General features: G+C 40.1%; 1 pseudogene; it reads right to left on the bottom strand.

Moving 5' to 3' along the window:
• LOC122128256 overlaps positions 1-16,981 on the bottom strand; it is a 29,085-nt pseudogene extending 12,104 nt beyond the window's left edge.
• Between the last annotated feature and the right edge of the window lie 11,003 nt (positions 16,982-27,984).

Below are 27,984 nucleotides of genomic sequence, written 5' to 3'. Positions count from 1 at the left end.
GGCAGGAGTCTCTTTTCAGAGTCATTTCTGGTGAACATATTAGACAAAAATCCAACTGTTTAGAAAATCCCTGAGTGGTATTTAAAGTTCAGGATTCCCATTCCTACACCAAACAGATGCTGATTACATGAACAAATGCAGTTAATTGCACAAAGAAGTTTACAAATAACACAACTGTCATATTGAGAACTAATTAGAAAGAATGCAACTATCTAAACACATCACAATGGCTTTATGTGTTTCCTAAGTTAAGACTTCTAAAAAGCAGATTTTTTAATCTATTATATCTTTGGAATCATTAAAATAATTACCATCTCTTGCTTATGACTATTATGCCACTTATTGAATACATTATTTCGTTTTTGTTTTGTTTTGTTTTGTTTTTGCCTGTCTTGGGGTCTGAACTCTGGGCCTGGGCACTGTCTCTCAGCTCTTCAGCTCAAGGCTAGTGCTCTACCACTTGAGCCACAGTGCCACTTTTGGCTTTTTCTGCTTATGTGGTACTGAGGAATCGAACCCAAGGCCTCATGCATGCAAGGCAAGCACTCTACCACTGAGACACCTTCCCAGCCCCTGAATAAAGTTTTTCATTTAGTACTTATTTTAACAACCTGTAAGGAATTAGATTGGGTTACCTTACAGATGAGAAAAGAGCTCAGGATTGCAGGTCACATCACTTTAGTAAAAGACAGATCTTCATTTTGACACAGTGGATAACTCCAAAGCCCATCATAGTTAACTGCCATCTCAATACTTCAGAAGAACATTAAGAACTTATGTTCAAAAAATCTTTTTTTTTTTTTTGTGCATGTCCTAGGGCATGAACTCAGGGTGTGGGTGCTGTCCCTGAGCTTCTTCAGCTCAAATCTAACACTCTATCACTTGAGCTACAGCTCCACTTTGGGCTTTTGGTAGTTAGCTGGGGATCAGAGTCTCACAGACTTTGCTGGTGCGCTGGCTTTAAACACAGATCCTGGGTCTCAGTTTCGTGAGTAGCTAGGTTTACAGGTGTGAGCCACCAGTACCTGATCAGAAAACATTTTCTAATCAGGAATCAAGTTTTTACATAGACTAAGGAATCATTTATTAGTAAGATATTATACAATTGTCTAGTCTGACTTCTTAAACACGATGCTGAAGACAACAAACAAAAAAGAAAATGTCCCAGTCTGCATAAAATCCTTAGTAAAGGAGTAAGAAAAGTTTATCACTGAGAAATATTCGCTCTCTTTGTAGAAAACTAGAAGACTAGTTATTTTACAGTTGATTAGAAAGAAAAAAATCAAATGAGGTTTAGAGATATCAGTGGCAAGCACACTGACAGTTCAAAGAAGTAAAACAAAGAGCCATCTTTAAAAGCACTGACATTTGGAAAATTTTAATCTGGCAGCTCTCAAACATGCTAGTCTCAGGACCTCTTAATACTCTTAAATTTTTGAGAGCTCCCAAAGAGCTAATTAAAAAGGTAAGGTGGCTCAGTGGTAGAGTGCTTGCCTTGCATGCATGTGGTCCTGGGTTCGATTCCACGGCACCACATAAGTAGAAAAAGCCAGAGGTGGCACTGTGGCTCAAGTGGTAGAGTGCTAGCCTTGAGCTGAAGAGCTGAGAGACAGTGCCCAGACCCAGAGTTTAGGCCCCACAACCGACAAACAAAATGTAAGTAGAGCCAGGAACTGGTGGCTCTCACCAGTAATCCTAGCTACACACTCAGGAGACTGAGAGATTGCTATTAAAAGGTAGCTAGAGCAGGCAAGTCAATGAGATTCTTATCTCCAATAAACTACTCAGAAAACAAAACAAAACAAAACAAAAAAAACCAGAAGTACAACTATGACTCAAGTGGTAGACTGCAGCTCAGGATCAATGCCTAAGTGCTGAATTCAAGCCCCAGGACTGCCACAAAAATAAATTAATTAAATTAAAAATAGGGGATACACATGCATTAGCATGTGCATGCACACACATGAGAGAAACAGACAGATAGGTTAAAAAGTAGAACTCAGCCAATGAGCAAAGCATCAGGTATTGAGTCCTAGTTTCACAACCCAAACAAAAGAAAATTTAGAACTCAAGTGTTTATGGTAGTTTTGTAAACTTAAGAACAAAAACACTGGGGATGGGAAGGTGGCTCAGTGGTAGAGTGTTTGTCTTGTATGCATGAGGCCTTGAGTTCAATTACTGAGTACCACATAAGCAGAAATAGCTGTAAGTGGCGCTGTGGCTCAAGTGGTAGGACACTAGCACTGAGCTAAAGAGCTGAGGGTCAGCACACAAGCCCAGAGTTTACTCCCCACAACTGACCAAAAAGAAAAAAGAAAGAAAGAAAAAAACACTACTTATTAATATATGTTTATTGAAAAAAACTGTATTTTCCAAAAAAGGTAAAATTTCAGCAGAATAATACCATTGTTTTACATCTTTAATAAATCTCTTCATCCTTTAGCCTAATGAAAGACACCTGTATTCTCTCATCTGCTTTTATACTGTCTGTTGGGTTATATTGTTTCAAGTAGATGAAGAAAATCTACCTTACAAAGTCACTTAGTTAGAAAAGGAAGAAGTATTTTAGTAGCCTTCTCAGATTATCAATAAAGCTAATGCTGGCATATTCCTTAATATTACACTAAAACTCAACTAGTGGTCATCTCTTAAAATTTAGTTGTAATAAGATACATAGCAATGAGCCTGAAGCTATACCATACGATTTTCTGCTTGGATGTATTAAATTAAAATCAGTTAGTCTTTTCTTTTCTTTTGCCTGTACATGATTTGCTAACATCACACATTAAATCATGGGAAAATACTCACACTGAGTCACACAAATCTTCCAAATGCTGACCAACTGTCCTGAAATCAATGAATATAGCTGTTATTATCAACACAGATTTCATCAGCATAGTCTGTAAACAGCACTGGGAAGCTACAAAGCTCAACAGAGCAATAAATACATTCTACAAAATTGAAACTTAGTTTGAATGTGTATCATGACTCATACATAGTTGCTTTTCTCGTCGTAAAGGCTCATTTCATTCACTTTTAAGAAATGTTCACCAAATAATATTCTAGTCTCTATGACCACTTGTATACTTCAGCGTGAAAATGTCATTCCATGGCAAAGTAAATAGTTCATTTAAACAGAACAAATGGGCTAGGCACTGGTGGCTCATGCCTGTAATCCTAGCTACTCAGGAAATTAAGATCTAAGGATCCTTGTTCAAAGCCAGCCCAGGCAGAAAAGTCTGTGAGACTCTTATCTCCAATAAACTACTCAGAAGAAGCCAGAAGTGGTGCAGTGGTTCAAGTGGTAGAGCACTAACCATGAGCAAAAAAAGCTTAGGGCAACATCCAAGCCCTGAGTTCAAATCCTAGGACCAGCTTAAAAAAAAAAGACAAAACTGAATTCATTGGATTCCACTTTCTTTTTTTTTTCCTTCTTTTTTTTTTAATTTTATTTTATTTTATTTGAGAACATACTGTACAGAGGGGTTACAATTACATGGGCAGGATAATGCATACATTTCTTACCAAGCATTGCAGCCTCCTCCTTTGTTTACCCTTCACCTCCCTTCCCAGCCTCCCCCCTCCCCCCCCACCCAATCATACCCCCCCCCCTCCCCCCCCCCACCGACATTGTAAAGCTGGTTTTGACATGACATTTTGTACTTCTCATTGTTGCAACAGGTCCACCTGTGGATTCCACTTTCTTAAAATAGCCAATTAGCAAAGAATATGTCTTAGAAATATATGTAATTAAATGTTAAAATAAAACAAGCCTTAAGATTCATTTGTCCAGAAATTACATTTTATATTAACTGCCACATTACCTAATTACTATAAAAAATGAGCAGCTTCAATATTCATATTTTCTAAGAGATACCAGCTTTAAATTGTGGAGGCAGGGAGAGGGAAGAGTGCCACTCATGTTTTAGGTACTACCACCTTTTCTGCCTCAATTCAAGATGGAATTAAGGATCCCACAAGTCATGAGGCACAGATGAAGTATCCAGAGATATAAAGAAACATCAGCCAAACTGAGGACAAACTCTGAAAAGAGCAATCTTTAACTGTAATCACTAGCAGGGGTGTATGAACAATATCAGTATGAGGGATGCTAAGAGAAGTCTGACAGGGAAAAAAAAAAAAAGAAGACATAAGCAAGAGGCTGACGTGTCTGAACACCTAGATGGGGGAAAGTTGCAAAAAGAATTCTACATGAAAATTCTCACTGCAAAAAAGAGAGAGATGCAGGGTACCAGTGGCTATCCCTGTCAGACTGCTACTCAGGCAGCTGAGATCTGGGGATCATAGTTGGAAGCCAGCCTAGGAAGAAAACTCCATGAGACTCCTATCTCTAATCACAAAAAAAAAGCTGGAAGTAGAGGTGTGGCTCAAGTCCTTAAAGGTCTAACTTTAAGCAAAGAAGGTCAGGGACAGCAAGCAAACCTTGAGTTCAAACCCCAGGACCAGCACAGGCGTTGTGCGTGCACACACACAAACACACAAATTATTCTAGTAATAATAAATAATCTAGTAATAATAATAATATTAATAATAATAATAATAAATACCCTAGTAATAATACTCTAGTAATAATAAATACATTGCATCTTCCCACTCCGATTCTGAATTTTCATATTACCTTTTTTCTCTTCTTCCTCTTCCTCATAAAATTCTGCTAGGGAAAATCCTTCTGAGTTGTTCTAATTCAAATATTATAGCCTCTAATTCTTCTCCACTCAGAGAATTAAGGTAAGATTTCACCTGAATGAAAATAATAAAATATTGTGTAAATATTAATGAAAAAAATCTCATAAGGAGAAAAGACTGAAGAGCTCATGCCAGCACAGCTCTGTGTGTGTGTGTGTGTGTGTGTGTGTGTGTGTGTGTGTGTGTGTTTGTGTTGGTCCTAGGGCTTGAACTCAAGGCCTGGGCGCTTAGCTTTTGTGCTCAAGTCTAGCACTCCATTATTTGAACCACAGCACAACTTCCAGCTTTTTGGTGTTTAATTGGAGATAAAAGTCTCACAGACACTCTTATCTGAGCTGGCTTCCCACCATAATCATCAGATTTCAGTCTCCTAAGTAGCTAGGATTGCAGTACCCAGTTCTAATTTTTTTTTTTTTTTTTTTGCAGATCCTGGAGCTTGACCCGGGAGCTATCCCTGAGGCTCTTTGTTCTCAAGGATAGCGATATACACTTGGAGCTACAGCACTACTTCCAGCTTTCTGAGTTGTTTATCAAAAATAACCTGTCTGGTCTGGCTTTCAATTAACCTCAGATCTCAGCCTCCTGAGCTAGGATTAGAGCCAGAACTAATTTTTTAAATAACCGTAACACTAAAGGGTAGATATTATAGGAAAATAGATAGAATTCGTATTTCCAAAAGTAATATAGGCCAAAAGATAAATGAAAATTATCAGTGCTTAAGCATGACTTCGAAGTCCAGGCAGGAAAAACCATGAAACTCTTATCTCCAATAAACCACCAGAAAAAATACTGAAAGTGTTACTGTGGCTCAAGTGGTAAGTGCCTGCCTTGGGCTGAAGAGCTGAGGCACAGCACCCAGGCCCAGAGTATAAGCCCCAAGACCAACATAAAAGAAGAAGAAGAAAAAAGAAGAAGGAGAAGAAGGAGAAGAAGGAGGAGGAGAAGGAGGAGGAGAAGGAGGAAAAGGAGGAGGAGGAGGAGAAGGAGGAGAAGGAGAAGAAGGAGAAGAAGGAGAAGGAGAAGAAGAGGAAGAAGAAGAAGAAGAAGAGAAGAGGAAGAGGAAGGAGAAGGAGGAGGAGGAGGAGGAGGAGGAGGAGGAGGAGGAGGAGGAGGAGGAGGAGGAGGAGGAGGAGGAGGAGGAGGAGGAGAAGAAGAAGAAGAAGAAGAAGAAGAAGAAGAAGAAGAAGAAGAAGAAGAAGAAGAAGAAGAAGAAGAAGAAGAAGAAGAAGAAGAAAGATTGGCTTAGATTATCAGAGGAGATGAACTAACAGGAAATTATATACAAATTAGCAGCTATAACAGGCTTTTTGACAGCTAAAAACCCATGACACTGGAGAAAAAACAGAAAATGAAAGACTAAGGTGAAAGAAAAGGATATCTTATACTAAGACCTCTGTTCTTTTTCTTATGTGGTGCTGAGGAATCGAACCCAGGGCCTCAGGCATGCAAGGCAAGCGCTCTACCACTGAGCCACCTTCCCAGCCCTGTTCTTTTTCTATAATTTTAAGAGAAATAACATTTGACTTACTCACTATTTCTAACAATTAAACAGTAGGGGATATTTTTCTTCTATTATAATATTTCCAGCGACCCACATCTCCTTCAGAGACACATTTCATCTTCCAAACATACAAAGTGAAAAGAAACCATGCAACGTTTTTTCTTTGAAGACTCTTTTCAGCTGGGAGTTTGGGATTGGAATTACCTTTATTTCACTTTCTTGGGAAAGCATCGCCAGAACTTCTAGATGTTCTTGAAGTTCATCAAAGGGTAGCTCACAATGAGTTTTCTTGTCTGTTTCCATGGCTACCTCATTGGAGGTCCTTAGCTCTTCTTTTTCCTTGGCCTCTTACTGTAAAACCTAAAAAGAGATGGAAGCATAGATGCAGCAAATAATAAGAGCTCAAGGGAAAGTTTTTAAGAGTGGAAAGAAGCAAAGTTAAGTTCCAGTATAAAGTACTACCCTTCATTCCTGATACAGCAAATCAAATTCACTAAGGATCAGGAGCTGCATAGAAAAAAAAAGAAGCTAAACAAAATTTGATGCTAGACAGCAGCACCTAAGGAGCCACATGCATTTCCAAAAGTGGTTTCAACAGTAACCTAATAAGTAATCTTGATAGCGCTCAGGATTTTGTACTGCACTGACAGAGGCGACTGCAGAAAGAAAAGAGCTGGCTGTTTGTCTAAGCATTAGACAAACCCATAAAAAAATCCAGCCCATAAAAAATGCCTTAATTTTATAATGCATTGATAATTCTTTACAAGAAAACACACTAACAAAGTCCCAAGGTAACAAAGGGAAAAATTCAAATTTAAAAAAAAAAACACACAAACAACAGAAAACATCAATCAAACCAGTAAAGGTAACAGTACCTGAGACAGTGCAGAATTCCGGTTCATCAAACCCTTAGTCATTTTAAATACAGGATAATACAGGATCCCGTTCTGCTATTACATCCATTGTCTTCTTCCCAATGAATTCTAAGGCATCTAAACTCCCACTAATAATGTCCTTTCCCTAGAAAGCAACATAAATGTCATTACTACTATACTGGGAAAATACATTTGCATGTATTGTGGGGGGTTTGTAACAGTCCAGGGACTTAAAACTCAGGGCCTAGGTGATGTCTATGAGCTTTTTTCCTCAAGGATAGTACTCTATCACTTGGGGAACAGCTCCACTTCCTACTTTGTTTGCTGGTTCATTAGAGAGAAGAGTCTTGCAGATTTTCCTGCCTGGGCTGTCTTTGAACCACAACCCCAGATCTCAACTTCCTGAAGAGCTAGGTTTACAAGCATGAACCACCAGTGCCAACCATTTATATGTTTCAATTCTTTAAGAGTGACTTACAATACTAAGTACTGGGAAGAATGTGGAACAGCAAGGGAAATAAATACACACCGCATGTGGAACCATAGTAGGTTCTCCTCTTTGGAAAACTGCTGGCCAGTATCTACTATGCTACATATGCGTAGTGGTTCATCAGAAGACAGCTTAATTGTACAGTGCTTGCCTAGCATGCATGAATCCCTGTGAACAATTCCTCAGTACAACAGGAAATAGCACTGTGACTCAAGTGGTAGAGTGATAGCCTTGAGCAAAAGAAGCTCAGGGACAGTGCCTGGGCCCTGAGTTCAAGCCCCAGTATTGGCCAAAAATAAAGACATAAACAAAAATATTCAGAGCAGCAGTATTTGTGATAGCTACAACATGGAAACTATTTCAATGCTTAACAACTGTGGGATAAATAAAATATGACATAGTGACAAAATGGAATACCACATCCAAAATACAACATGGTCAAATGATACAAAAATGTTGTGGAAGAAGCTAGATACAAAATATACTATAAGTATGTAAAGTATAAAAGCAAACAAAATTAATCTAAGATAAAAGTCAGGACTATAGTTATCTTCCTAGAAGGGGCATACTATCTCTTAAAGATTCTGAACAAGTTCACAGTATGAAAATTCACTGTTTTAATTTTCAGTATGAAAATTAAGAAAAAATATAAAGCATAAAGCTAAAGTATAACCAAATATTGTAGTGCATGCCTATAATGCCAATACTCCAGAGACTAAGGTATGAGTATTGTGAGTCTGAGGCGAGCCTAAGCTACATTCATATCCATTCAAGGATGCTCGGGCTACACAGTGAAAAGAATAAAAAGAGAATCCAAAGACACAGTGTATGCCTGTAATCACAGCTGCTTACAAAGTAGAGGCAGAATTGTAGTCCAAAGCCAGCACAAGCAAAACCGATGATCAGATCCAAAAACAAACTAGCTATTTTTGCTTTCTAGTTGCCATGATATGATTGATTCTGCTTTGCCATGCCCTCCCTGCCATTTTGAACTGACATCTCTGAGAATATAGATCAAAATAAATAACTACTCCCTGTAGATAGATAGATAGATAGATAGATAGATAGATAGATAGATAGATAGATAGATAGATAGATAGATAGATAGATAGACAGACAGGTAGATAGGTAGATAGGTAGATAGATAGAGGCATGCAGAAGAAAGGACTAAGGATGTGGCTCAAGTGGTACTTCATATTGCCAAAAGAAAGAAAGAAAGAAAGAAAGGTTACAATAGCCAGGCAATGGTGGTCCGCTGACTCGTGCCTGCAATCTTAGCTTCTCAGCTACTCTGAAGACTGAGAGCTAAAGATCACATTCGAAGCCACCCAGGCAGGAAAGTCCATGAGATTCTTATTTCCAAATGACATCTCAAAAAATTTAGGAAATAGTCCTGTGGCTCAAGTGGTAGAGTGCTAGCCTTAAGTACAGAAAGGGTCAGGGACAACACTTAAGTCCTGAGTTCAAGCCCCAGGACTGGCAAAAGAAAAAAAAGTATTGATCTGCACATAGTAAACATTTTTCAAAACAAGGGGAAACTATAGTCAGAAACAGATCAATGGTTGGCAAATGCTGTGAACAGACAGAAAGGTGTGGCTACAAACTGGCATGAAGGAACTCCCTCAGATAATGAAAATATTCTTATATCTCAGTGAGCCATACAAATACAGAAAATATTCTGTATCTGTGCATCACAATATACTGTGATTATACAGTATAAACATAACCATTATTTCTCAACACAAAGTCATATTGCAGAAAAAAGTTTTACTGTATGAAAATTATAGCTCAACTTTGTCCTAAAAGACTATGCGGATTCTTAGTATGGGAATCAATATACATTACAAAGATGAGTATGTTTCAAGAATAATTAGTTCTGTTTACCTTTAAAAATCTTATACTAGATCAACTAGTACACCAAGTAATTTAACTATATTATATCAAGCACTCTATTATGGAGAGAACTTTTGCTTTCAAGTTCTACACTTGCCTTCCTATACAGCAACTAGAAAAACAGACAAAATAGAAGAAAGAACTATTTTTAGATACTACACAAAAAGACAAAAAAAACCACTTTGGTCCAGGAGAAAAGAGAAACAAAGTCAACCCCACAGCTGGGCTTTCTGCCTAGAGAAAAGTTCCAAACCCCAACACACAGAGGAGAACCTACAGACAACAGAACACTCACAGGCAATGTAAGTCAGGGATAAAGTCTGGCATCAGGTAAGGCTGAAGCAGCTACCACGTTAAAGTCAAAAAACTTCAGAGGATGCAGCTATATAAGTAAAATGTTCCAAGAATCTACAGATGTGTTGATTTGTCTTTATCTGAGTAATACACTGTTCAAACACTAGGTAACATCACACAGTTGGGAGAAGTAGCATAAGTAGTAAGCAACACAATCGCCATAGCTCAAGCTATGCTGAAACATCTGGTTTTTAAACAACCAAAGTGAACAGATTTCACTGAAAACCTGAGGAATAAGAGTGAATTCAGAGGAATCAGGGCACAGCAGTAAAGATAAACTAGTTCTTAAGATTGAAGGCTAAAAGACATACAATGGAAGAAACAAAGCTTCTTCAACCACTGGTGTTGGGAAAAGTGGGCGGCCACATGCAGAAGACTAAAAGTGGACCCCAGCCTATCTCCATGCACCAACATCAACTCAAAATGGATTAAAGATCTTAACATTAAACCTGAATCTCTGAAACTACTTCAGGACAGAGTAGGAGAGACACTTGAACTTATAGGCACAGGAAGAAACTTCCTGAACAGAGTCCCAGAGTCACAACAAATTGGGAGAGTGACTCGACAAATGGGACTACCTTAAAATAAAAAGCTTCTGCACAGCTAAAGCTATCGCAACCAAGCTAAAAAGACAACCAACTAATTGGGAAAAATATTTACCAGCAATATATCAAACAAGGGGTTAATATCCAGTATATACAGGGAACTCAAGAAACTAATCCCAGGGGAAGGGGAAAAACAAGTCGTTTAAATGAGGATATAGGTGGACCCATTGCAACAATGAGAAGTACAAGTTGTTATGTCAAAAACGAACTTTACAACTTTGGGGGGGGGAGGATTAGGTGAGGGGGCCAGGGGGAGGATGGGAAGGGATGGGAAGGGGAAACAAAGGAGGAGGCTACAATGCTTGATAAGAAATGTACTCATTATCTTGCCCATGTAATTGTAACCCCTCTGTACAGTATTTTCACAATAAAAAATAAATTAAAAAAAAAAAGAAACTAATCCCTCCCAAACCTAACAAACGAATTACTAAATGGGCAAGGGAACTAAAGAGAGACTTCTCAGATGAACAGATAAAAATGGCAAAGAAACACATGAGGGAATGTTCACCATCCCTGGTTGTGAAGGAAATGCAAATAAAGACAACCCTGAGATACCACCTTACCCCAGTCAGAATGTCCCATATCCACAAGTCAGGCAATGACAAATGCTAGAGGGGATGCGGAGAAAGAGGAACCCTATTACACTGCTAGTGGGAATGTACACTTATACAACCACTTTGGAAAGCAGTCTGGAGGGTCCTCAGAAAGCTAAATATTGACCTCCCTTATGACCCAGTCATACCACTTCTAGGCATCTATCCTGAACAACAGGAACCAGTATACAAGGACACATGCACCTCCAGTTTATTGCAGCACTGTTCACAATAGCTAGGATATGGAAACAACCCAGATGCCCCACCACAGATGAATGGATCCAAAAATTGTGGTATCTATACACAATGGAATATTATGTAGCCATTAGAAATGACAAAATAATGACATTTGCAGGGAAATGGATGGAGCTAGAAGAAATCATGGTGAGCGAGGTAAGCCAAAAGCAAAGAGACAAATGGTATATGGTCTCCCTGATAAGTGGATGTTAAATCCAAAATGTTAGGTGATACGACAAAATTAACAAGACTTAAGAAACGAAGAACTTCCACTCATCTGATCAAACCACTACTAAATAACTCCATGCTGCTGATCACATGTATGGTATATATGTGTACACCAGAGGGGAACCAGGAAGATGACACAGAACTAGAGGGAATCAGGGAAAAACATGCAACAGTGGGACCCATCAGCTGCACAGGACATTGACCAAAATGAACTAAGCAACTTAATGGCAACTATGGGAGGGAGGGAACAAATGGGAAAGAGGGAACAGCTGATGCTATGCAAAACAAAAGAAATGTACATACCACCCAATGCGGAAGAAATAACTGTATCACAAAGCTCATAGAACTCATAAATGTTATAGACCATAATAGACAATTTGCTCCAGGAAAGTTACAATGTGTTTGTGACTTTAACCGCATCACTATCCCACAATACTGTGAAATTTGGGAAATTATGTAATCAATCACAATAAAAAAATAAAAATTAAAAAAAGATTGAAGGCCACACTAGACTCCCTCTAAACAAGCCTAACAGAGAAGGAAATGGTGACGCTGTCCAAAAAGAAATGTACTCTTAGCAGGGCACCAGTGGCTCACACCTGTAATCCTAGCTACTCAGGAAGCTGAGATCCGAGGATTGTGCTTCAAAGCCAGCCCTGGCATCAAAGTCTGTGAGACTCTTATCTCCAATAAACCATCAGAAAACTAGAAGTGGCATTGTGGCTCAAGTAGTAGAGCACTAACTAGCCTTGAGCTCTAGAGGTGAGAGGCAGCGCCCAGGCCCAGAGTTCATGTCCATGACTGATAAAAAAGAAATGTACTCTTTACCCAACTTATATAACTGTAACCCGTATCTTTTAGTAATAGTTAAAACGTTTTTAAGTATGAATCTGAATTGGGAAAGCAGGACAGGGTCACTGGTGACTCATGCCTATGGTCCTAGCTACTCTGGGCTGAGATCTAAAGATCACAATGGAAAGCCACCAGGGCAGAAGAGTGTGAGACTTTCATCTCCATTTATTTATCCCGCAAAAACCAGAGGCAGGGTTCAAGTGCCAGCTGTGGAGGAGGGAGACAAGGTAGACTGTGAAGACGGAATTCAAGCTCCAGTGCCAGAACATACACATTAAAAAAGAAAGAGTCTGGGCACCGGTAGCTCACAACTATAATCTTAGCTACTCAGCCTTGAGCAAAAAGGTCAGGAACAGCACCCAGGCCCTGACTTCAAGCCCCAGGAACACCAAACAGACAGACAGACAGACACACACACACACACACACACACACACACACACACACACACACACACACACACACACACACACACAGAAAGCAGAAGACAACATCCTTAAAGGAACATGACAAAATTTCAAAAAAGATGTCCAAGTGATTTCATTGGTATCTTTTATCTCAAACTTCTAAAAAAGACCCATCTCCGGTATACTTTCCTTCACAGTGAAATTAATGCTTAGAAATTTTAGAAGATGGGAAAGACGTTAGGATGAAAAAGCCACCCATTCTATTCTGGTACACTTAATATTCAACTAAAATCTAAGTCCATAAAACGTCCACTGAGTAGTGGGAGTTCTCTACTCATGAGACACAAGTAAACACAACCTAAATTCTGTTCTCCATGCTAGTCTTCAAAGGTATAAAAAAGGTGTATTCTCCCTATCTCCTTTCCTTAGATTTTCATATTCATGATCCATTAACTCTCTAACTTTTTAAGACATTAATACTAGCCACTCTTCCCAGGGTTCTCCATGATTTTTATTCCCCTTCTAAAACATGGCTCTGAATGACAAATATCCTTCAAGTCTTAAGAAATCACTGCTGTTTACTATCTAAACATACTTCTAACTCCTGTTTTCCTTGCCCACTAAAAGCAATTACTGATAAAAATTTCTGAAAATGCCAACACTTTAATCTTCCAACATCTCAAAGCATCAGAGTTAGACATTAAACCATTCTAGCTGCTGGGAGCATGAGGAGAAATGAAATTTCCTGTCTCTGTAACTCCTGAAATAGAGCTTATCTGTTTGAGAATACCATACCTGCACTCACAGCATGATCTGACAACAATTACAAAATCATAAAGAACCCAACAAATAAAAGTGAAGATACCAGGCCCCTACATTAGCCAAAATAACATGCAATACTCTATTTGTAGAGTTGTTCAGGGAGAAAAATAAATTCATTTTTAAACACATAGTGTGTTAGTCACAGACAAAGTAGCCTCACTTATGCAAGCATCATTAAGAACAGTGCCTCATATATGGAGTAATTTGCCATGTCCGATAAAGTTATCTCTCCATTCTACTGACCCATGCACTATGGACCCGAAAGTAGGTCAATCCAGTTCTCTCTTAGGTATTCACAAGTAGTGATAGTGGAACCTATTAGTATCTGATAGGTATGTATGCCAAGACACAATATAACTCTGAAGATGGAGAAAGACAGGTAGAATAAATCTGCTTCCAGAGAAAAATGATAGAGATGAGCACAGAGTATTAAATGAGAAACAATAAGGGCTATGAGAGATGAAGAAAACAAACTGGTCTTCAAAACTTTTCCATATGGATTAGAAGTGCAGGTTTCCTTTTGATCATTACAAACTTTCAAGACTAAACCTTGGCACAGGCCAAATTTTTCTTAAAAGAGACCCAGAAACACAACAAATCAAAGAAAGATTGGACAAATGGGACTGCATGAAATTGCAGAGCTTCTTGCATGGCAAAGGACATAGTTAGCAAGATCAATAGAAAGCCCATGGATGGGGAGAAGTACTTCACTAGCCATACAACAGACAAGGGTCTCATATCTAAAATATACCTGGAACTCAAAAAATCAAATCCTCCAACAACGAATGCTCAAAGAAACAACTGCCCAATAAATAAGTGGGCTAAAGACTTAAAGAGAAACTTCTCTGAAGAGGAAATAAGAATGGCCAATAGACACATGAAGAAATGCTCAACCACCCTAGCCATAAAAAAAAAGGCAAATCAAAACAACATTGAGATACCACCTCACCCCAGTTAGAATGGCTAGAATCAAGAACTCTAATAAAACAGATGCTGGAGAGGATATGTACAGAACCTTACTGCATTGTTAGTGGGAGTGTAAACTTGTTCAACCACTTTGGAAAGTAGTATAGAGGTTCCTCAAAAGACTACATAGAGCTCCCCTATTACCCAGCAATCCTATTTTTGGGCATATACTCAAATGATCACAAACAAGACCATCCTAAAGCTACCAGCACAACTATGTTTACTGCAGCATTATTTACCATAGCTAAGATATGGAACCAACTCAGATGCCCCTCAGTAGATCAAATGCAAAAAAAATGCAAAAAAAAAAAAAAAATAGAAAAAAGGCATGAATGTACCTCAGCTCAATGGCAAAACACTTGCCTAGCTAGTGAAAAACATCCTGGGTTCAATGCCCAGTTATCAAAAAACAAAAGGCAGAAAAACAATCAAACAAACAAAAAACAAAAGGCAAAAAAATAGCCCTAAATGAACAAAAATACTTTTTGGTCCTGACAGATTTAAATTCACCTAGCCCTGGTTGCCAAACAAAGTGCTAAGCAATTCTTATATTCAACATATATGGCAATATAATTTTTTTTTTAAATTTTATTTTATTTTATTTGAGAACATACTGTACAGAGGGGTTACAATTACATGGGCAGGATAATGCATACATTTCTTACCAAGCATTGCAGCCTCCTCCTTTGTTTACCCTTCACCTCCCTTCCCAGCCTCCCCCCTCCCGACAATATAATTTTAATATGTAGCAGTCCTTGAAATTACTTCAGATGCAGAGTAGAGGGATATGAGCAGTTATAAGACACAGACCTCTAACTGGCAGCTGGATTCACAAGACAACACACCACACCTGTAGAATATCCCCATGTCCTTAGTATCAAAAATGCACAAGCTAGCTACTGAATCCAAAGTATCCTAGGACTTAATGTTTCCATATACAGACCTCCAGGATGTTCGACTTCGGCTGAAATCTCACTGGGACTAGGGATTCCAAGGGAAGTCTCTGCCTTTTCAATGATATTTGAAGTATCTTGTCCTAGAGAAAAATCAAAATGTGTTGCTCTTTATTACCCAAACTAAACAAACTAAATTTCAATAATGTAATATCAAAGTCCATGTGTCTAAAATCATGATAGCTATAAGACAGTTTATTTTTAACAATTAGGGTTATTAATCCTTGGAAATATCTCCTTAGTATAACATTTTTTATACAAAAACTCTGATACATCATCACTAAAGAACAGACATTTATAGCAATTCCTAGACTTCATTCTAATAAGAAAATGCTAACAATTATACTTGCGATGTCTATCATCTATCTCATGATCACTTGTCTTCAAACAATAAGTCCCTTGAACAAATGTAGAAGGAGATTTATTAACAAAGTCCCTTGTAACAATGTAAACGAACACAGACAGTCATGAAATGACTGATGATCTTACACACAGTGGCTACTGTAGCTGAGCCTGAGGAGAGCAAGGACTTGTTCCAGCTGCCCCAATATCCCCATCTGGCCTGGGATATATCTTTGGAAAGTTTCCTACTGTCCCAGTAAATGAGCATGGGAGGGAAGACACAAGAAAGTATGAAAAATTAGAGAGCAAGAGTATAATATACGTAAGTTATCTAATTATTTGCCAAAGTATGGGGAACCAAATAATATTTGCTTAATGCACTGCTTGACTGACAGACACGTGCATGTTTTCATCATGTAGGCACCATGCAGCAAAGGTAATCACTGCTGATGGCATTTATAGAACTGAAAAACTATTATTAATGGTTGTAAAAACAAGTAAAGAAGTTCAATCCTAAATTAGCATTGAGCTTGAGTCTCTTAACCCCAACTTCTTTTTCCTTGTACCAGGGCCTCACACGTTTGGTTTGCTTGCTCGTGACTGGCACTCTACCACTTGAGCCATACCTCTAGTGTAGCATTTTGCTGAAATTTAGTTGGAAATTGAATCTGCATTTCATCTGGACCTAAGCATCCTCAGGAGCTAGGATTACAGGTGTGAGCCACGGGTACCAGGTTAACCCCAATATTTTTAAATCCCAATATTTTATAGAGATTCTAGCTGGGCACCAGAGGCTCACACCTGTTTTCCTAGCTACTCAGGAGGCTGAGTATCTGAGATCTGAAGATCACAGTTCAAAGCTAGCCCAGGCAGGAAAGTCCATGAGACTCTTATCTCCAATAAACCATTAGAAAAACCGGAAGTGGTGCTGTGGTTCAAGTGGTAGAGTGCTCACCTTAAGCTGAAAAGCACAGGGACAGCGCCCAAGCCCAGAGCTCAAAGCCCCATGACCCACAAAAAAAATAGAGATTCTAGTCAGTGGCTGTCTGTAATACCTGAAAAGGGAGAACTTCTGAAGTCTCAGGGTCCCTGGAAGACCCAACATCTGGTCTTTTCAACTGGGCACTACAGCTTCCATTAACTTTCTTGATTGGCATGTTGGTCAACAGATTCACTACTCTTCACAGACTCAGAATTCTCCACTGACTCCCAGTTTCCATCTTCAGTTATCACTGGAGTCTCAAGGATCATCTTTATCAGAAAGCCCAAGGGAAAAAAGTGATTGAGGTCAGCTTTTTTAGTATACATTATTTGTCTAAATCTTTTGACACTTTCACAGAGTCACAGGCAGGGACATTAGTAAATTAATACAAACAAGATCCCACAGATCTTCCCCCAGGTTCTCCTAATAACAGCTTCCATAACTGAAGCATAATTCATTGTGGCAGAATCCACCAATCTTCAGATTTCAACAGATTTCAACTGAAACTTTGTCACTTCAAGAAGTATAGATGAAATTACATAGCATGCCACTTGTTAAGAATTTTTTACACAGCATTTAAGTCCCTCCAGACCCACTTCTATTAAGACTTTTTTTAATTGTTTCTGAATAGTCCATGGTATAAATGTACTTTGGGACGATCACAGAAATAAGATGATTCAGAAAGCTTATGTATAGGTGTTTATGGGAACCAAAGCTTTCTCTTGGGCTACTCAGTTTAGTTTTAAATGTTACTGTTAGGCTGGGCATGTGCCTTTGCAGTAGAAAGCTTGCCTAGCATGCATGAAGCCTTGGGTTTGATTCTTCAGTACCACATGCACAGAAACTGGCACTGTGGGTCAAGTGGTAGAGCGCTAGACTTGAGGAAAAAAGCTCAGGGATAGTGCCGTGGCACTGAGCTCAATCCACAGGACTGTCTCAAAACAAGGTATTGTTCTATTCTTTTCCCAAGTAAACTATCTCTTCATTTTCCTAGTGGCAATGTATGAATAATCAAGTTCCCCTGAATTCTGATCAACCTTGTGTTGTCACTAGTTTGATTGAACCATTCAAATAGGTACGTAGTGGTACCTCACTGAGCCTTTTAAATTGCATTCCTCTAACAGCTGGGACCAAGGCATCCTTTTATGTGCTTATTTGCTGAGTATATATTCTTCAGTGAAACATTTATTTGTATCTTTTGGTCATTATCCAATCATTATGGTTTGGTTTTTATCATTATGTACTACAGAGACTTGAGAACACTGTTTATTGGAGATTTAATTCCTCTACTATATGGATTGCAAATATTTCATGCTAGTTTATAGTTTATCTTTTTCCTGCCTTCCTAGAGTCTTTCCCTGAGCAAGTTTTTCATTGTGAGGAGGTTCATTTCCCCTTTTACTGACTATCCTTTAAAATCTTTAGTAATCACTTCCTACTAAAACTCTTCCAGAGATTTAATCTATCCAAAAACATTTCTGTCAGAACAGGTTTTTAGTATTTTGTTTCCTAGTTGTAGTGGTGGCCCTAGGGAATAAAAGATGTCCCTCATCCTTTTGCTTTTGTTTTTTAGATAGGGTTTCCCAATTTGTCTAGGCAAGCCTCAGACCATGAATTTCTTACCTCTGCCTCTCAAGTACCTGAGATTACAGGCATACACTACCATGCTTGCTATCTCTGAAACACTAACTTTTTGTTTGGTCTGCTCTTAAACCTTAATCCTCCTATCGTCTTCTCTGGAGTGTCTAGGATTATAAGTATAAAACACTATTGTGGGCCTTTTGCTATTATTAAAAATATTCATCATAAATATACCAAAATTCTGTTAGTATTGGAACATTTGATGTGACAAAAGAGATGACGATTGACTTATATTTTATACTTACTTTTTTTTTTACAGGGCTAGCGATAGAACTTAGGACCCCACACATACCAGGGAAGAGCTCCACCATTTGGCTATATCCATTGAATTCCTACTTTAACATTTTTTTGCCAGTCCTGGAACTGGAACTCAAGGCCTAGGCACTGTCCTGGAGCTTTTTTTGCTCAAGGCTAGCACTCTAACCCTTGAGAGACAGCCTCACTTCTAGATTTTTCTGTGTATGTGGTATTGAGGAACTGAACAACGGGCTTCATGCATGGTAGGCAAGCACTATTACTAAACCACATTCCCTGCACCTCAGATCAACTTTTAAGCAGCAATTCAATTACCCAATCTAATTCCTTCCAGAAGAAGAGAAGGAGAATCAAATAGCATGAGAGAATAAATGTATTTCCTCCTCTTTCCTTCACCCTCTTCTCTTGTGCTCTCTCTCTTTCTCTTTCACCCTCCTTCACCCATACACACAGGTATGTATAAACCTATTTTATAGAGAGATGGACTACATGTATGAAAGAGCCAATATATGACAACAAACGTTTCAAACAAATTTTAAAAATTTATTAACAACTAAGGCAGAAAGACTAGCACACTACTATAATTAAGATACATACCAAAAATGCTAACAGAAAGGAAAACACCCATTTGAATCAGGAGACATGATTCATACACAAAGAACCAAACACAAGTCTAGAGCTTGGAGTGTCAAAGCTAGCCTAGAGATGTTTTTAATTTATCTATATAGTGCCTAAACTTTTAAATGAGTTCCATGTTTAAAAACCAGTCTTCATACAAAAGTGCAAGTGTCCAATTTCCCTTGAAAACTGAAAGATCTAGCAACAAAGACTCTATAGTGACTGGTTAATAACTACTTCATGCCAAATAGCTACTGGTCCTTTTAGGCAATGCTCCTGCACCTCAAAATTGACACTTGAATTCAATTCACTCATTTATGTTAACTTGATTAGGCCCATAGTCATCTGCAAATACCTGCCATGAGACATACATCAGACTGTGACAGGTGAAAATGCCAGAGAGAGTGTTCAAAGGTATAAAAACAATCCATGAGAAAGCTCAAAGGTATACATGATACCAGTTGCCTGGAGCCATTAAAATACCGGGAAGAAAAAGAATCCCAAGGCATGAAATCAGAAGGCAACTTTAAGATACCTTGGAGCTAAGCTGTATGTATACATGTGTGTGTGTGTGTGTGTGTGTGTGTGTGTGTGTGTGTTGTATACTCTGTGTAATGCATGCACTATATGTAATACATACAAAATATATCATTATAGAAATGTAATTCATTTAACTCCATATGAGATTAAGACATACTCTGAAACAGGAAACAATGGAAATCTCTATACTTTGGTCAACACCATCTAAATTTGAATCTACATGATTAAAAATCATTTAGAGGGGCTGGCCAGGTGGCTCAATGGTATAGTACTTGCCTTGCATGCATGAGGCCCTGGGTTCAATTCCTCAGTACCACATAAGCAGAAAAAGCCGGAAGTGGCACTGTGGTTCAAGTGGTAGAGTGCTAGCCCTAAGCTGAAGACTTGAGGGACAGCACCCAAGCCCAGAGTTCAGGCCCCAGGACCGACCAAAAAAGAAAATAAAAGATCATCTAGAATGTGTTAGGATGGAAGACAAAGAGTTTCTATTGTTTATGCTGTTAATATTATTAGTAGAAGGAATGTAGATACTCTACTCTCAATAAATTCATCATCTCGCAGCAAACATAAATAAATAACAGGTAGGTGAAAGTGAAATTGCATTATTTAATGGTTTCCTAAGTTTTCTGGGTATTTTATGATGAATTGGTAAAGAGAAATATGCCAGTAAATTAAGAAAAAATAAGCCAAAGGGATTCATATTTTTAAGGAACCAAAATGCATATGCTTTGTGTCTCTCACTCCTACCATCAGGCTGCCTTTTCCCTCCTTTACCCTTCTCAGCAATCAAGGCTTACCAGCAACTTGCTCCTGTTGACCTCAACTTGGGGAGTAGCAGGCACCCAGCCAGCACATAGCCACTGCTGATGCCTGCACATAGCCACTGCTGATGCCTACAAAGTGTGCTCCCAATGCCTGGGAAATACTTCCCCCTGTGGGGTGGGTCTGGCCAGGTATACTTCTGGGTCCGGGTTCTTCTTTGGACTGAAGTGGCTGGGCTCTGGTTCATTGAGTTTGGGCACCAACCGGGTGGTTTAAAGTTTGGCTGACCATAGTCACTGGAGTGATGTCAGCTGGGAAAAGGAGACTGGGGGTGTCCATCTGCATTTGTGTTTTTGAAGATCTGACCCTCCAACAGGTACTGAGCGCTAAGTACCCTCCCAACTATCCTGAGGTCAGGGATTACCCAAGCCACTGATTGGCAAGGCCCAAATGGGCAGAACAGGGCTGTCCAGGCCAGTAGCAAAGTGTTTGCAAGGACGTTTAGTTATATGAATTGGGCAGGAGAAGGTGAGGGAGAACTAACTAGCAAATGCAAAGGCCTTAACAAATTTTAGTAATCCAAGAAAAGAAAAAGAAAAAAATGCTGCAAAAAAACGGGTCAAGGGGATTGTAATGTGGCTTAGTGATAGAGTGCTTGCCTGGCATGCATGAAGCCCTGGGTTCGATCCCTCAGTACCACATACACAGAAAAAGCCAGAAGTGATGCTGTGGCTCAAACTGTAGAGCACTAACCTTGAGAAAAAGAAGCACAGCGACAGTGTCCAGATGCTGAGTTTAAGCCCTAGGACTGGCACAAAAAAATGAGGGGGAGGAGGTTTGCAAAAAGATAAATAAGAGGAGGTCTGGGACTTGAACACCATGGCTCGTCGAGCTTATAAGATGGGATAAAGTTGTTTCTCTCTCTCTCTCTCTCTCTCTCTCTCTCTCTCTCTCTCTCTCTCTCTCTCTCTCTCTGTGTGTGTGTGTGTGTGTGTGTGTGTGTGTGTGTGTGGTTAATTGGAGATGAATCTCAGATTTTCTGGCCCAAGCTCATCTCGAACTATTATCCCAAAACATTAGACTCCTAAGTAGCTATGGTTACAGGCATTAGCAACCTATGCCCAGCTCAGGATAGTTTTAACTCTTAATATGGAACTTAATGGGAAAAGGCAGTAGGTTTCTAAGCAGACGAGTAAGATGCTTTGATTTGTGGTTTTTAAGATGAGCCCCCCTTCCCTCATTAAAAAAGATGCATCTCATTATTTATCCTTCAGTAGTGTAAATGTGTGAAGTCTGGAGTTGTAGAGCTAGAAAGGTATAAGTTTATAAATATAAGGAAAATGGAACTTTTCAGAGGTAAAGAGATTGGATTTTTTTTTTTTTGGCAGTCTTGGGGCTTGAACTCTGGGCCTGGGCACTGTCCCTGAGCAATTCAGCTCAACGCTAGCACTCTACCATTTGAGCTACAGTGCCACTTGTGGTTTTCTGGTGGTTTATTGGAGATAAGAGTTTTACAGGTTTTCCTGCCAGGGCTGGCTTTGAACCCTGATTCTTGGATCTCAGCTTCTTGAGTAGCTAGGATTACAGGCATGAGCCACCGGCACCTGGAGAGAATTGGATTATGTAAAAATCCAAACATGTGGCTGGGTATCAAACACAGTGGTTAGATGTCTAGCCTAGCATATGCTAGGAGAGAAAGGAAGCAGAGAGAAAGAAGAAAAAAAGAACAAGAAAAAGGGAGACAGGAGAGAAAAAAAGAGAATCTATGTTTTCTACTGCTTCAGTGGTTTCAGTAGAGCCATCATTCTAAATAAACCTTCCCCAGATAAGTCTCCGATTTGTCTGCCTGGGCTGGCTTCAAATCTGGATCCTCAGATCTCAACTTCCTTAGGTAGTTATAATCGTAGGCTTGAGCCACTCTAGCTCTGGCCTCTTAACCTTCTGTTTTATCTAGTAGCTGCTAATTTCCTCTTACCTCATTTGTGGGGCTTGAACCCAAGGCCTGGGCATTGCTCTTGAGCTTTTTTGTTCTAGCCTAGGGCCTAGCCACTTGAACCACAGCTCCACTTCCAGATTTTTTTTGGTGTTTCACTGAAGATGAGTCTCACAGGTGAAAATCTATTTAAAGAGAACAGTAAAACCAATGTAGTTAAACAATTGTGTCAGAACAGGAGCTCAACGGATCATACTTTGAAGAAAAGGTGCTGGATTCATGGACAGAGACTATGACTTTCACCTTCCTTAGATTTAACATAGTAGCAGATACACAGAGACACTAAATAAATGCTGCTTGATACCAGTTCCATTTTGTGTTGCTTATATTAAACCTAACTCACTTTGTGAATGTCAGTTTGGAAGGAAACTATCTTGCAGAAAAGCTTATAGGCAAATCTCCAACATCAGGCTAGGTTCTCAAACAGAACTTGAGGATGAAGCACAGGCACTTCACAAGCTGGGCCATTTAGAGATGAGGCAGAAGATCTTGCTGGAATACCAACCTGGCCCATGTCCATCTCAAGCAAAGCATCTGGTTCCCATCTGTTTCCTAAGCTAAACCTACACAGAGATACTCTTTGAAGAAAATCTCTTTACAATTGAACTATAGACTCATGTTATTTGCCAATTATCATGTAAGAAACAATGGCCTCATCCTGAAAAATACTGGCAAGGATCACCTTAAGTAGATGACCAAAGATACATCCAGGCAATGAGACACCAGAAATTGATATGACATAACTGAGCTTTCTCATTCAGTTATAAAATTAGGCACAAACAAACAAACAAACCAATATATTCCTAGCTGGGTTCCAGTGGCTCACCCATGGAATTCTAGCCAATAAGGAGGCTCAGATCTGAGGATGTTGGTCCAAAGCCAGCCCAGAGAGAAAAGTCTGTGACATTCATATCTCCAGTGAACACCAGAAAACTGGAAGTGGGTGCTGTAGCTCCAAGTGGTAGAGTGATAGCCTATAACTAGCTCAAAGAGAGCACCCAGGCCCTGAGTTCAAGCCCCAGGACCAGCCAAAATAAAAAAACACCCACCCAAGTCACACTGGGAGGCTTCCCACAGGATCAGTAGCTGCCCTTTTCAAAAGTGTCAAGCTCATACTAAAGAAAAGACAGTGGAAATGTCACAGACTGGAGGAGGCAGAGGAGGTCTGACAGATCAAGGGAAAGCAGGATCCTGGATGGATCCTGAGTGGGAGTGCCAGTTCTGAGGCTTGAACTCAAGACCTGGGCACTGTCTCTTAGCTGTTTCGCTCAAGGCTGGCACTCTACCACTTGAGCCACCACTTTACTTCAGGCTTTTTGATGGTTTGTTGGAGAGAAGAGGCTCACAGACTTTCCTGCCCAAGCTAGCTTTGAAACTTAATCCTAAAATCTCAGCCTGCTGATGAGTTAGGATTACAAGCATAACCCAACAGCGCCAGCTATATTTTCTGTTTTATCTTGCAATAAAAATAAAAAGATTGTTTTCAAAATACATACTTGGGAGGGAACAAGGGAGAAGCTCTGCTTGTACTATTGACTCTAGCCGTTTTTGTCTTATGCTACAGCTGCAGGGCAGGCCACATTGGCAGGGTGTGGTTCAGGCACAGGCTCAGCCTGCCTAGAACAAGGAGGTAAAAATGAGGTGTACATAGTTCTGACAATAGCTAGTGGTCTTGTTTGGCCTTCTAGTATAGAGAGCAGAAGGAAATAAAATGAGGAAATAATAGTTGAGGGCACAGTATGTAATCTCATTATGCCATGACAAGATATTTGTTCTTAACCTGTCAAGCAAAAGAGAAAAGGTATATGTTTCTCATCAAGGATTGATACCACCTCAGTGGTCACTTCTCAGTCCTCTTTGCAAACAAATCCCAATTTTGTCTCATCATCCATTCTGTTGGTTTCTGTGTTTACATGGGATGTCTGGTGCTGCAATAGCCAACTTGGGATGATGAACTTTAGCCTGTGGAGAATATACCCAGTATGGTCAATTCAAAAGATGGTAGGAATGGGCTGGGGAGGTAGCTCAATGGTAGAGTGCTTGCCTTGCATGCATGAGGCCCTGGGTTCGATTCGTCAGCACCACATAAGCAAAAAGAAAAAAGCCGGAAGTGGCGCTGTGGCTCAAGTGGTAGAGCGCTAGCCTTGAGCTGAAGAGCTGAGGGACAACGCCCAGACCCAGAGTTCAGGCCCCACGACCGGACCCAAAAAAAAAAAAAAGATGGTAGGAATATAAATATAAGAAGACAGGCTAGGTGCCAGTGGCTCAGGCCTGTAATCCTATCTACTCAGGAAGCTGAGATCTGAGGATCATGGTTCAAAGCCAGCCCAGGCAGGAAAACCTGTGAAACTCTTATCTCCAATAAATCACCAGAAAATCAGAAGTGGCCCTGTGGCTAAAGTGGTAGAGTGCTAGCCTTGAGCTGAGTTGCTCAGGGACAAAGCCCAGGCCCAGAGTTCAAGCCCCATGGCTCACAAAACAAAAGACAAAAAAAGAAGACAGTACTGAGCCACTGAATTAATGGATTCTACAGTCTCCCTTGTGTTATGGTTATTATTATTTTTTTCTTTTTTTTTCCAGGGCTGAGGACTGAACCCAGGGCCTTGCACACATGCCAGGCGGGCGCCCTTCCCCTGGCTAAACCCCCAGCCCCACCATGGTTATTATTATGTGAAATAATAAATCTTCCTGTCACTGAAATGAGTTGGGCCTTCTATAATTACACCTAAAAGCAACCAAAATTATGCTTGAGTCCTAAGGGAAAATAAAAGGCATCTAGAAGTAATACAAGAAGAAAAATATAGGTGAAAAATAAAAATAAAGCTAAAATGCATTAGGTGCATAGGGCTCTGAAAAATCTCCCAGGCCTGAAGAAACTCACCTGGAATTTCAGAAGCCAGCTCCAATTTACATTTAACCATCTAAGTCTAGTTGCTATCAAGTTCTTATAGGCAGTGATCCCTGAGAAGGGGAAGAAAAATGAAAGGGAAATAAAATTAAACAACTGCCAGTGGAGAAACCAGCTGTACATGATCAATTTCCTTCCATGGAATCTCTATTTGTCTGAAGAGAATTTCTTCATCAGATCCCTGGCCCCAAGTCAGAGACAGGTATATGAGGAGGAGACAGGACAGGGCAGCCTAAAGATGGACAGTGACTCATCTGGAATGGAAGAAAGAGCTAGCATGTGGCAGAGACTGAGCCCAAAGCTAAGCCTGACTCAATCCAGAACCTTCCTAATGCACTGTCATGCCAGAAATGAAAGCCAAGCTGCAAAGCCACCAAGAGCTGCTTCTAAGCCATTCTGAAAAGTGCCCACATTCACCCAGGCGTCTCACCAGAGACCCCAGGTATAGTCCAGCAGAGCACTTGAAAGCAGAAACCCAAGAAGCAAAGCAGGTGGCCTGCATCCAAATTCAAGAAATGTAACTCATTCAATTGTCACTGTGGCCAGGCCTGAGATTTCCAGTCAGTCCCCTACACTCTAGCCTGAGGACAGTACCTATTAGGATGAGACCATATAAGACACGGATGAAGGCCCTGTCTGACTGCCACTGCCATTAAGAACAGCATTATAGATGGGTGCCCATGGCGCATGCCTATAATCCTAATCAGGATGCTGAGATCTGAGGACCATGCTTTGAAGCCATCCTAGGCAGAAAAGTCAATGAGGCTCCTTATCTCCAATAAAGCAACAAAAAAGCCAGAAGTGGAGCTATGACTCAAGTAGCAGAGTGCTAACCTTGAGCAAAAAGCTGAGGAACAACTTCTAGGATGGTGGTGTGGGGAAAGACTATTACCACAAGCCCTTTTAGGACAGGTACTCTCACTTATGCCCATTTCCTTCAGAGCATTGCATAGTCCTCACCTTACTGACTTGCCTCTCCCTGTTTTAACACAGGATATTCACTTGGCCAGTCTATCTTGCAGCATCCCTAGCAAAGCAGCTTTTTCTCTGGGGTTTAACCAAGGAGCCAATACTGTCTGTGATTGGTTAACTGTGCACAGTCCAGAATCAAGGATACCTGGGGTCCATCTGGCTTGGCCATCTACTGTTGTAGCTTACAGCGTATTGTTCAACACTTCTGTTTTCTTATAATAGTTCTTGCTCATGGGTCCTAACGGTCACAATAAAATAACTAATAGGGTTACTTGTGTACACACACACACACACACACCACTGCAACAGTACTACAAGGGAAACAAGGCAACTCAACAGGGAGCTTCAGGATTCAAACATCTACCACATCCTAAGTATTTCCTGTTTCTTCTTAAGTAATTATTAATATTATTCCTATTTTGGTGCAAGTACTGGAGAGTGAACTCAGAGCTGGGACACTGAGCCCCACTCAACTGGAGACTGAACTATCCCTAAGTTTTTTGTTTTTGTTTTTTGTTTTGGGTCTGGTCATGGGGCCTGAACTCTGGGCCTGTGCACTGTCCTTAGCTCTTCAGATCAAGGCTAGCACTCTACCACTTGAGCTACAGCACCACTTCCAGCTTTTTTCTTTTTTTACTTATGTGTTGCTGAGGAATGGAACCAGGGCCTCATGCATGCAAGACAAGCGCTCTACCACTGAGCCACCTTCCTAGCCCTTCCTTAAGCTTTTTCTGCTCGAGGCTAGTGCTATACCATTTGAGCCATACCTCCAGTTCTGGCTTTTTGCAGGTTAATTGGAGATAAAGAGCCTCACAGACTTTTCTTTCCAGGCTGGCTTCAAACCAGGACCCTCAGATCTCAGACTCCTGAATTGCTAGGATTACAGTGGTGAGCCACCCGCACCTGGGTGCAATCTGTTTTTATAACTTGAATGTTTTTTATATCTATTAGATATGGAGATTAGTAATCTCTGCTGCTCTCTTTTTTTCTTAGCTGTATTTTCTTTTTCTTAGCCCCTTCCTTAAATGATTCTTTATTTTTTATTTTTTTATTTATTTTTATTTATTCATTTTTTGGTTAGGGATCCTGAACTCTGGGCTTGGGCACTATCCCGCAGCTCTTCAGCTCAAGGCAAGTGCTCTACTGCTTGAGTCACAGTGCCACTTCTGGGTTTCTAGTGGTTTATTGGAGATGAGAGCATCATGGACTTTCCTGCCCGGGCTGGCTTTGAACCATGTTCCTCAGATCTCAGCCTTCTGAGTAGCTAGGATTACAGGTGTGAGCCACTGGCGCCCAGCCCTTAAACAATTCTTGTAGGAACTTCATTCCCTATCTGGTAAGAGGAACAATAATTTCACCTACTAATGAGTAGGTTGTCACAGATAGCAGTCTGTGAGCATGAGACCTGGCATATAATAACTACTTACTGAAACAGGCATGACCTGTAAGGGCAGAAAGAAAAGGAGCCAATGAAGGGGACCCCAGGAGT

Source organism: Dipodomys spectabilis, unplaced genomic scaffold (genome assembly GCF_019054845.1).
Source record: "Dipodomys spectabilis isolate Male_0828 unplaced genomic scaffold, ASM1905484v1 ptg000327l, whole genome shotgun sequence".
NCBI classification, from domain to species: Eukaryota; Metazoa; Chordata; class Mammalia; order Rodentia; family Heteromyidae; genus Dipodomys; species Dipodomys spectabilis.
This window is presented reverse-complemented; position numbering and strand designations above follow the sequence as displayed.